Here is a 12,183-nt window from a genome sequence, read left to right on the forward strand (position 1 = left end):
TCTTATCTCTTTCTAAAGGAATTCAAAAAACAAAATAAGAAAAAGAAAAAATACTGGAATTCTGGATTTTTCCAATTTCTCTCATTAAAATATTCCAAAATTAAGAATGGGTTTAGTTACTTAAATTCAAAAAGTGAATCAAAGAATTTCAGTATCTAGTTATTAGTTAAAAAAAAAATATTTATTAAAATACAAAAAAAGATTGAATAATTTTACTTTCTAATCATTTTTGCATTTCTTTCTGTTAAAATAAAAGAGCTCTGTTGTTTCGTAATTGATTGATTGAATTCCAAAGAACGGAAAAATGAATTCAAATGACCAAGTGTGCAAATAAACAACACACGCTGGACGATATCGCAACTAGGGTTCTGAACGTGCCTAAAAATCAACATAATGTTTGGCAACAGTATGTTGATTGTTAGGCATGTTCAGAACCCTAGTTGCACTGTGCAGATGCACCTACCAGACGGTCGGATGGCACTATGCAATTGAACACGCTGGACAAACTAACAACAATTGGGTAGTGAATAGTGTCAAGATCCTAGGAGAACATACCCCGAGTGATGATCTATCAAACAATCAACAGTGAGAGGTAGGCTGTTCGACGGTGTCTTGCAAACATGATAGTTGTTCAAGATAGCCCACTGGATGATCTGGCAATGGTGAAGAATGGTGCCATGGATTGTTCAACTATCACAAAGAGCATGGCACTATGTGTTTACAACGATATAGCATCGAAAAGAAGGTGCGGAGTACAATAACGCACCAGACTAATTAATGCTAGCTAATGACTATACCAGTAAGGGGATTATTGTAACAACACCCCCCCCCCCCCCCTAAATGATTTACTACAACATTATGGATACTATTTGATAAGAAAATTTGATGTTCTTAGCAAAAAGTGATCGGAGTCAAACTAGTCATCTTTCAAGGTTCTTTCTCGATGCAATTCGAAACACATAGTGCTATAATTAATTATAGCGTTCCATGTATGTAAGCTGCTATAAGGGGTAACAACAATGTTTAAATGTTGTGATGTGGATTTGTGGTCCATAAAACTTCTCAATGGTCTAATTCGTAGAAAAATTGTAATGAAATGCAGTGTGCTTAAGTGTGTTGATAAACCCGAATTTGATAACCACACGGATGAGTTTGGCAAAACATCTGTGACACATATGTTAGCAACCTTAGGCTATCAACCAAGCACGCCTTACCTATTGTAATAACACGTGTGACACATCGTAATGTGATTTCGCTTTTCTTATTAGCACTTGACGATGATATTGAACTACTCTAAGCTCGGTGAGCCAAAAACATGGAGTCATTTCTAGCTCACTAGCCTTAGTGCCTTACCAAATCGATCGAGCCGATGTGGTTTGGTATATGAACAAATCACTAACAAGCTGAACTGGCTAATTATTAGTAAGTAGTTATCTAACCCAACCCAAAATGTCCTCAAATCGAAACATAATATACTCTCTTTGTCCCTGAATAAATCAACTTCTAGAGTCGTTGTAAGTTAAAGTTTTATAAATTTAACCAAGTTTATAGATAGAAAATTAATATTATTAATTAGATATACCATAGTTATTTCATTATGTATTTATTTGGTGTCGTGGATGTTGATATTTTTTATACAAAGTCCACCAACTTATAAAAAGTTTGACTTAAAGTCTATTTGATACAAAAGCTAATTGCTAGCTAGCTAAAAATTAACCCTAGCCTATCAAAACACGAGGACTAATAACATGTGAGACTTTTGTAGCCAAGGCTGTGTTTAGTTCCAAAAAGTGCTACAATAGTCATCGCATCGAATCTTGCGATACGTGCATGGAGCATTAAACGTAGAAGAAAAAAAAAACTAATTGCACAGTTTGGTTGGAAATCGCGAGACGAACGTTTTGAGCCTAATTAGTCCATGATTGAACACTAATTGCTAAATAAAAACAAAAGTGCTACAGTTGCCAAATTCTTAAATTTCGCGAACTAAACACAGCCCAAATCTTCATGTCTTTAGCTAGTTATTACTACTAGTCAAATGGAGTAGCTAGCTAATATTTGCTAATTGGATTTCGGTCTCGGTCCGACCAACTACTAGTAGGACTTTGATTTATTAGGGGACAGAATAAGCCGTAGCAGCAATAATTGTGCACATGGTCCACACACACACCATTCCATTGCCGTACTCCCGTGTCATCCACATCCAACAGCACCAGAGCAGCATCATGCATGTAGCTACAGTAGATACCTAAGAATAGCAGAATCAACGAGGGGAGGAACCGCTTGCCTCCGTACAGACGGCTGATAAACCACAATATATAAGCAGCCGAACATAGCGCCGCCTGCCGGTGCCGGCCGCGCTCCTGCCACGGCGCAGCGATGACGAAGCTGCTGCATGCTCGCCCCCTCTGCCACTCCGCCTGTTTAGTTGTCAAAATTTTTTGCGTAGTATCCGTCACATCGAATCTTGTGGTACATGCATTGAGTATTAAATGTAGCCGAAAAAAAAACTAATTACACAGTTGGATGAGAAATCGCGAGACGAAACTTTCGAAACTAATTAGTCCATAATTAGACACTAATTACCAAATAGAAACGAAAGTGCTATAGTAACCGAGAACCAAAAATTTTTGCATCTAGACGCGCCCTTACCCAGAAAAGCGAACTGTGGAGGCAAACGGCGGTTCCGATACAGTCTTTTGGCCCCGGTCAGTGGCTCAGCGCCACTACTGTTGCTGGCGCTGGACGACAGGCTCAGCCCTCAGCGGCTGGGCCAGCTGCACGCCGCGTCCAGCTGCCACAGGGGGAATCCTGATGATGCTGCGGCAGCGGCCCTGCTGGCGTCGTCGTCGTTGCCGGGGAGGGCGCGGGCGTACGGCGGCGCCCAGTTAATGCCGTTGCCACCGGGATTGGTCCAGCGCGCGCGCGGGCCCCCACACCGCTGCGGATCTGGCCCTGCTCGTCGTCGCCCAGGTGCTGCCGGGTCGCCCGCCAGTGTTTGTGTTCACAAAAAAGGAAACCGAACCAACGATCGCTGATTAGCATGTAGCATGCGCTGATGGATGGATCACTGGTGCATCGTCACGGATCGAATCGTTTGGAGGTTGGTTGGTTACTGTGTGTCGATCGATCGATCCATCAGTGATGGTAGTACGAGCGGCGTACCATCTGGAGTTGCATGTGCAGCGTGTCGTCGCGTCCCTGCTGCTGCCGCTGCCGCTTGCCGGGGTGGCGGCGGTGTTGGACGTGGACGTGGTCGTCAGCCGGGCGCCAGAACATGCCGGCGGCAGTAGTCGGCGGCGGCGGAGGCCTGCTGAGGATGCTCCTGTGCGGGTAGCTGGCGCTCGTCTCCTCCCCCTCCGCCACCGCCGGCAGATCGAGCTGCGTGTCAGTGTCCGAGGAAGCTCAGTCAGGTACGTACAGTAGTAGTGGACGTTAGCAAAAGGCTCAGCGCGTCGGCCATGCATGTACTGTACATACCGTCAGGGTCATCGTCCTCTGCTTGCTGCCCGGCGCGGAGCTGAACGCCTCGACGGCGACCGTGGACGGATCGCTGCCGCCGGCGCAGCCCAGACTGAGCTCGAGATCCAGCTCGCCGTCTTCCCAAGCTGCACTCCACAAACATAATTTCAGTTCAGCAGCTCAAGAGTATGCATGTTTCACGACAAAATATAAGGAAAATACAGCAACGACAACAAGAAGAACGGATCAGGTGGGCTCACGCTGCGATTGCAGCTCGTTGTCGTAGCTCTGGGCATCAAAATTGGTCACCGCCTCCTTGCCGTAGCACTTGATGGCAGCCTTGTCATAAGCCCTGATGATTAGCAAGCATATGCATGGCACAAAACCAGAAGTTGTCACATCACATGCCGTTCTGTTCTGGGACACTCAATGACGTGCGTAACAGAAATTCAGAGGAGAGCAGCGGCAGCGCAACGGCGGTGTTTGGCCACGGACTAAACTTTACTAGTCCTGTCACATCGGATGCTTGATATTAATTTAGAGTATTAAATATAAACTAATTATAAAACTAACTATATAGATTGAGATTAATTTGCGAGATGAATCTATTAAGCCTAATTAGTCTATGATTTGATAATGTGGTGCTATAGTAAATATGTGATAATGATTGGTTAATTAGGCTTAATAGATTCATCTCGTAAATTAGTCTCCGTCGATATAATTAGTTTTATAATTAACTTATGTTTAGTCCTTTTAATTAACATCTCAACGTCCGATGTGACCGGGACTGAACTTTAGTCTACCGAACAAACACCCCCTTACTGGGCAGCCTCCGTCTCTGTGTCATACAGGCCCAGGTACACATACCTGCAGCAACAACTAGGAGATCAACCAAGCCAAAAATTTCCCAAAGTAAGTTCCAAAATTTTTGTACTAGTACTAACTAATTGTTCAGCGTTAATTAATTACTTCTTGCCCATGAGCTGGCTGATCCTGGACTCCCACTTACCGCACTTGTGCTGAGTGACTCCCCCTGACGAAGCCGGCGCCCTGCCGCCGGAGCACCTGCACGAACTCCTCCTTGCTGAAGCTCTTCATCTGAAAATGCCGCTGCCATGGCAAGAAAAGCAGAACCAAGGCATCAAACAATGAGAGAGAAAGAGAGAGATGTTAACAACGATGAACAGAGCAGCTACAGTTCTTTATTCTTTCAGTTCATTCATGATGGTGGGCTCTTCTTCTACAGGTCTTTTGATTTGTAATAAGGGATCACCTTTTTCATCTCATCCTTGTAGTCGTCCAGGGTGAAGTTGATGTCTGCATTCACGCCGCGGAACTTGATAGCAGCCTGGTCATAGGCCCTGCAAACAATGGGTCAAAGTACAGGGAGGGTTCAAAGTTCAAACAAAAATTTAGAAATTTACTCCTAGTTTGTACGTATATATAATAAGATGGAACAAATGTGAGGAAGAAATCTATGAACCTTGCAGCAGCCTGCGCTGTGTCAAAACCACCTAGAAAAAGAGCAATGCGGACACCAGATTAAATGCCATGAAATGATGCTAGTAGTACGTGATTTAAGTTCCGGTTTTTTCCAATTGGACAAGAACTCACCCAAGTACACCTGCTTCCCACAGTCCCTGCCAATGAAACAAGAGAGACACAGAGAGGGAGAGATGAGCATGAAATAGAACAGGAAATGGAGATTGCTTGCACAAGCCGAAAATACCATCAAAGAAAGAAGCTAATTCAAAGGACTGCACTGCAGGAGCGCAGGTGACTGACCAGATGTGGGACTCCCACCGGCCGGTGCGGCGGTAGAAGGTGACGCCGCGGTACTGAGAGCTCCGGGACCGCGGGCCGCGGCGGCTCTTCCTCGACGCCGACCGGACCCACTGCTCCGCCGCGCTACAACCGGCGGGCACGTGGCACTGCCACTGCTCCTCCGTCGCCTGCTGCTGCGCTGGCGCTGGGGCTGCAGTGGCCGGGAAGAACTGCTGGGTGACGGCGGCCGGCCGGCCGGGCACCACGGGCATGGGGAAGCCGAAGATCATGCTGCTGGCGCCTTCAGACGGTCGGCGGCCGACCTGCGGCAGCAGCTCGGCCTCCCCCGGCGCGGCACGCGCAATGCCGTCGACGCCGCAGTGGAAGAAGGCTCTCCTGGTGGCGTCCATGGCCGGCCGTGCTGCCGCGGGTGCGTGCGAGCGTGCGTGAACGGAGATAGAGATGCACACACGGCGTTCTTGGGTCGAGGCTCTTCTCTATCTATGTGGTGGAATGCATCATTGCAGCTTTTTTCCTTTTACGCAGTTTAGATGTTAGCTGGTCTCGTCCTCTCTCTCTCTCTCTCACTGTCTCACACTGTGAGTGATGTGTGTGCGTTGCACACTTGCACTTGGTTGCTGTCTGTCGAAGAATCTGCGGGTAGTATCAAGCTAGCAGGAAGGCTAACTGGGTAAGGAAAGGGAAAGATCTCTGAGCAGGCTATCACTTCATGTCAAGCGTCGTCTTTTTATGGGACTGGAAGCATGGAGAACACCAGTGTTCCAGCCACACAACCCACAAGCGGCAAGCGAGCGAGACGGCCCCTCCCCCCCAAACACACAACCTCCTCTATCTGTCTATCTACTATGTGCTTTTGGGCTTGTCACCAAACCATCATCCATCGTATCTGTCTCTTCATGGTGCGCATTTACAATTACACAGCACAAATCGTAGGTAGCTTACTTCCTCGGTCACTAAATAACTATCGGTTTTGATTTCCATATCATAAGTTTAACCGGATAAAATACGTGTAACATTTATATCACCAAATAAATTTATTATAAAAATAGATTCAACCATCTATCTAGCGATATTAGTTTTATACCATAAATATTAATATTTTTATATATATTTAGTCAAACTTATTTCTCGAAAAACGAAAACGACAGCTATTTAGAGATGGAGTGAGTATATATGCATGTATGTATGTATACAGTGTATGGCTTACATTCATGCCGCCGGTTCCAATAGGTGACCAGTGCTATGTCAGTTCCTTATTATACAGTAGTATGAGGCCATTATCAGTGAAGGTTTTATCAGAGTTTTATTTACATTTAATAAGCAGTCACGTACTCCGGACGACACGAAGCCTCTTCTCTATCTAAGCAGTCACATTATCAACGGAAGTTTTTATCATAGTTCCGGTAAGTGTTTTTTACGACATGACAACGTTTTAGAGAAAAAATAATTTTTATGTAGATGAAACCGTCTTGGCTCGGTTACCAACTTAGGATGAATCATCATAGAACTAAATGTTTATGAAACAAAAAAAAATAAACTATATATTGAGATGATGGTTTCGTCTATGTCTCACTGCATTCTATGTTCTTATTAGAAGCAATGATATAAAACTCTCCATTGAGAATGATCCGAAAGAAGAACTACTGCTAATGATTTTATCTATGTTTGCATTCTATGTTCTTAGAAAGAATGATATAAAACTCTTCGGTGAGAATAACCTAAAAGAAGAAGCACTGTTGTAGGTGTTTGGCTACTAAAATTTAGTCCGTGTCACATCGAATGTTTGGACACATGCATGGAGTATGAAACGTAGACTAATTACAAAACTAATTGCACAGATCGAGACTAATTTACGAGGCGAATCTATTAAACCTAATTAGACTCATATTTAGTCTTTCTAATTAGTACCTAAATACCCGATGTGACATCTACTAAACTTTAGTCTATGGATTCAATCACCCAAATTATGTAAGTTCCAACTGGACATCAAGCTAGTAGACAGACAGTACTACGTATTTAAGTTTCATATAGTAGCTAGCAGTGCAATTATCAGAGCTAGCATGCATTTGGTACCTAGGTGTTGAGATTATTAGGTCGTAGGTTTCTGGCAGTGGATCAGCCAAGCAACACTAGTGCCTGCCTATTCCAATCCATGTAATGTAATGTAACCTAGCCCTCGCCCGCGTGCATTCACTTCCCGGCCTGCGTAAAAAGGCCCCCACCTTCCACCAACCTCCCACTTGGCCACTTGCCCTTGCTTGCATTGCATGCGCATGCGCCGGTGAGAGTTAGAGAGGCAGAGGCCGGCCGGCAGCGGGCAGCGGGCAGCGGCAGCCCGGTGTTGCCGCTGGTTTTCGAATCGATACGATACGTACGAACGCATCGCATGTGTGTGTTTGCCTCTGCGTCTGCACGCCGTCTGCGTCTGCTATGCAATGAAGAAAGCAGAGGCAGAGATGGAGGACCAAGAGATCGAGACGAGGCAATAATCAGGCAAGGCACCAGCACCGCCGTCGTCGTCGTCTTCAATCTACCTCCGGCTCCGAGTCCCACGTTAACCAGATCGAAGACATGCATCATAATGCGGGCACGCATGCATGGGCGTGGGCGCGGCCGCGCGCCATTAAGGCCGTGGTCCGTGCGTGTGTCGATCTGTCTGTGGACTTGCACGTAATTAATACCACCCCTTGTTATTATCGCCGCTGAGAATACGGAGTACTGTATATATGTACCAGGAGTAGTACACTGTTGCCTACCGACCACAGTTGAAGGTGCTCCCTCCTAACGAAAAACGTGCTGTTGCATACGTACAAGTATAGGCACCCTTCGGCTGTGCCTTGTACCGTACCACACAGACTACTTCTGCAGCTGGTTCACACTACTGCCGAAATGTTTTCTAGGTGCGTTTAAAATAGGTTACAGGGGCGGTTTGAAAAAGCGATACAATGCTGATTTTCTGGAAGGGATTTTTGCTTCTATACTACTACTCGATCCCTAGACCTGAAAATGGATTAACATCCTCGTCCAATTAATCCAGAAGGGAAGGGAGTCCAACTAAAATCAGGCAGGTATCCCATCCATCATACACGAAATATCCAATCCAGTCTAGCCCACTACTGCATCAATCCAATCCAGTCCAACCTGTAAGAGAATGAAACGCTCAATTCATCCAAAATCACAAGGTAGAATTTGAAACCAGAGTTGCTCATTATGGGTGAGGTCCAAACATCACAATGCAACAATTGAAAAGGGAAGTGCGAAAAATTATTGGACTCGCTAAAGGGCAGTCGTACATGTTTGCCGCGGCGGCAGGCATCGCATGTATGCTGGCTAGACTTAGAACAGGAAAAACCAATGGAGCGAGAGAGCCGCTGGAGCGCATCACGGCCAGGGTGACCCAGACGCGCATGCCAGAGGTCGCTGTCGTTGGAGGCAAGGAGTGCAGCAGATGGGCGCGCCGATGTGGTGGTGGATGGGCGAAGTGGATAGAGCTCGCCTGAAGAATCACATCGGAGCAGAACCGTCTTGGTGCGAAGGTCCTTGATGGAGAAACCCCATGGATCAAATTCAACAGAGATGGAATTATCACGGGTTAGAGCACGAACAGAAATTAAATTCTTAACAAGATGAGGAGCAATGAGAACTTGACGCAAATGTAAGGGAGAGGAAGAGGTGGGGATGATGGCGTTGCCAGTGCATTCAGCCGGAATGGACTGTCCGTTGCCGACAACAATATGACGATGAACGGTAGGGACTGGGGGGGAATTTAGAATACCAGCACTGGAAGCCATGTGTGAGGTGGCTCCCGTATCAAGGAACCAGTCGCCGCCGCCGGTGGTGTTGTTGATGTTCATGTTGTTGAGGGCGGTGTAGAGGCCGGCCGGCAGCGATCCCGAGGCGCCAGCGTAGAGGCTGGCATCCGGCGTGGACGACGGCGCGGGGAGTGGCGGTGCAGAGGACACCGGATGAACGCCAGGCCGAGATCCGAGGACGCTGGGCCTCCATGTGGCCATGGGCCACGCCTGGACGATGCCGTGCCACGGGTTCTGTGCCAGAGCCCACGGTGGAAGCGGACCGCCCGGGGGCACCGAGGAGCCGGCGGTGGGGGCGCCGTGGCCGCCGGTGTTGTTCTGCCTGTTGCGCCCGTCAGTGGCCTTCCGCTTCTTACGCCGATCGTTGGTGTTGTTGGTGAACGCCGGGGACGTGCGTGGAGGAGAGGCGACGGGCCGTGGCGCCTGGTTGGTCGTCGCCGCCGCAAGGAGAGCAGTCTGTGCCTCCATCTGATGGGAGTGCTTGATGCGGTGCTCTTCCTGCAGGAGGTACGACTTGGTGTAGAGGAAGGTTGGGGGCGGCTTCATGGTGGAGAGGACGGCGATGGCCTGGCTGAACTTGTTGTTCAAACCGCGCAGGGTGTTGATGACGAGAGCGGGGTCGGAGACGGCGGCGCCGCAGTCGTAGAGCGTGTCGGCGAGGCGCTTGAGTTTGCCGCAGTACTCGGCGATGCCCATGTCGCCCTGGAACAGGCTGTGGAACTCCTGTTGGGCGTACACCGCGCGCTGGAGGCTGTTGTCGAGGAATTGGCCGGTGATCGCGAGCCAGACGGAGTGGGCGGAGGCGTTGGGGCGGTTGACGTCGTTCCAGATCTCCTTGGAGATGGTGTTGTAGAGCCATGAGACGACGCAGGCGTCGACCTGGAGCCACTCGGGGTCGTCGATCATGGCGGCGGCATCCACCGTGCCGTCGATGTGGTCGAAGAGGCCGAACTTCTTGATGGCGAGTTCGATGAACGAGCGCCACTGCCGGAAGTTTCCCTCGTCAGCCGAGAGGACGATGGGGACATGGCTGCGGATGTTGAGCATCATGAGGGAGGAGGCAGGGGGTGGAGCGGGATCAGCAAATGGATTTGTGCCCGAGGATGCCGTGGAGCCCGGCATTGGGGCCAGAAGCGGAAGCAGAGGGAGGGGATCGAGAGGAAGCTGATACCATGTAAGAGAATGAAACGCTCAATTCATTCATTCAGTAGTGACTGAGTACATATACAAGATGCCAGTGAATGCTGGCCGAACAATGCTAACAAGCTCCTATATGTGCGGATCAGGCATGCAGCAGTACATGAGAGAGATTACAGAGATGACAGCTGAGTCTACGCTAGCTAACTGAATCCCTAACTGAATGCTGAAGAATCGGTCGTTTACACAACCATCCAAATACTCAGCGTTGTGTCAGCCGGGCGAGCACGGGCTGCTCAGCCCTTTCAGGAAGCCACTCCATACCATGTGCCACGGATGCCTATCTCTGCACCACCGATGGGAGGGCATCCTCGACGCCCACGTCGTCGATGGCCAGAAGCCACTCTTCTAGGCCGCGACCCATCCATCCTCGGTGGAGCCGTCATCAAGCTCCTCCCTCCGCTCTCCTCGTCACTAGTCACCCCCGCAGGAAGTTGTCGGCGCCATGTGGTGGCGACGCCTAGGGTGATTAAAGCCCTAGTTTGATTTTGGATAATTGATGAAATTTATATACTAACCTTTGTCATGAGTGTTGATTAGAGCAATGTTGGTACATCCAAGTGATGGAGCAAGTGAGAGGTCCATGGAGATGAAGATGGACATGAGATGATAGTGATCAAGCTCCAACTTAAAAAAGAAGAAAGAGAAAAACAAAAACCAAGGAGATCAAGGCAAATGTATCAAATATGTTTTTGTTTTGGCACTCAAGACACCATAGAGGGTGTGGGTGTGTTTAGGATTGATAGCCGTACTATAAAGAGAAAAAATCTTTGGCTAAGCGGTTATCGAGTGCCACTAGGTGACATGATTCTTGCATATGCATTTAGGGACCTAGTGTGCTAACAATTAACCCTTGAAAAATGCTTTGAAAAAATGCTAACACACATGCACACAAAGTTCTACACTTTGTGGCACTGGTAGAGAACAAAGCTTTACTCCCGGTGGAGAACCCCCTCTAGTCCCGGTTCCCCACCCGGGAGCAAGCATCCGGGACTAAATGGGGGTCCTTTAGTCCCGGGTCAAGAACCGGGACTAAAGGGGGACCTTTAGTCCCGGTGGGTAACACCAACCGGGACTAAAGGTCCGACTAAAGGTCCTCCCAGCTTTAAAAAAAATAATGCCTCCTACCGCTGCGTCCCGTGAGATTCGAACCCAAGACCTCATGCATTGCCTCGCGCGTAGTTTACCACCTTACCTACACAACACATCTGACAAAGGATGGGATGCTTCCCTTTTGAACTAACCCATCGGGGGACCTTTAGTCCCGGTTGGTATTACCAACCGGGACTAAAGGGTCCTTTAGTCCGGGTTGGTGTTACCAACCGGGACTAAAGGGTCTACCTTTAGTCCCGGTTGATGTTACCAACCGGGACTAAAGGTTGGAGACTTTTAGTCCCGGTTGGTGGCTCCAACCGGGAGTAAAGGTCCACCTTTAGTCCCGGTTGGTGTCTCCAACCGGGACTAAAGGTCCCCTGCCACTGTGCCGAGCGCAGTAGCCGTTGGGTAGGGACCTTTAGTCCCGGTTGGAGACACCAACCGGGACTAAAGGTCTCTCTAGTCCCGGGCGCAAAAAATGCCGGGACTAGAGCCTATTTTGACCTCGGATGAAAGGTCTGTTCTCTACTAGTGTGGTTAGCAACTTGGAAGCAAGGGTGAAGTTGTTGAAGTGTTAGAAAAAGAAGAGGAGAAGGAGGTGAGAACCGGACCCTGCTAGCGCAGGGGATCCGGACCCTGGCGAGGGCCGGTCCGGTACCAAACCCTAAGCCAGAGGGTTGCTGCGGGTGATTCGGACCCTGCTTGGCAGTGGTTCCGAACCGTCTCCTCAGGGTCCGGTTGGACCGCGCAGTGACAGCTGAGAGCAGCGCAGGGGCACGGGAGCTCCGGACCCAGGCGCGCGGTGAGTCTAGACTCAGGCGCGTGGGTCTGG

The 12,183-nt window shown here is 48.7% G+C and overlaps 1 pseudogene; it reads right to left on the bottom strand.

Moving 5' to 3' along the window:
• Window positions 1–2,632: 2,632 nt before the first annotated feature.
• On the bottom strand, window positions 2,633–5,636 carry LOC136529948 (APETALA2-like protein 4; annotated as a pseudogene).
• Between the last annotated feature and the right edge of the window lie 6,547 nt (window positions 5,637–12,183).

The sequence above is a fragment of the Miscanthus floridulus genome, chromosome 19, assembly GCF_019320115.1.
Source record: "Miscanthus floridulus cultivar M001 chromosome 19, ASM1932011v1, whole genome shotgun sequence".
Classification (NCBI taxonomy): domain Eukaryota; kingdom Viridiplantae; phylum Streptophyta; class Magnoliopsida; order Poales; family Poaceae; genus Miscanthus; species Miscanthus floridulus.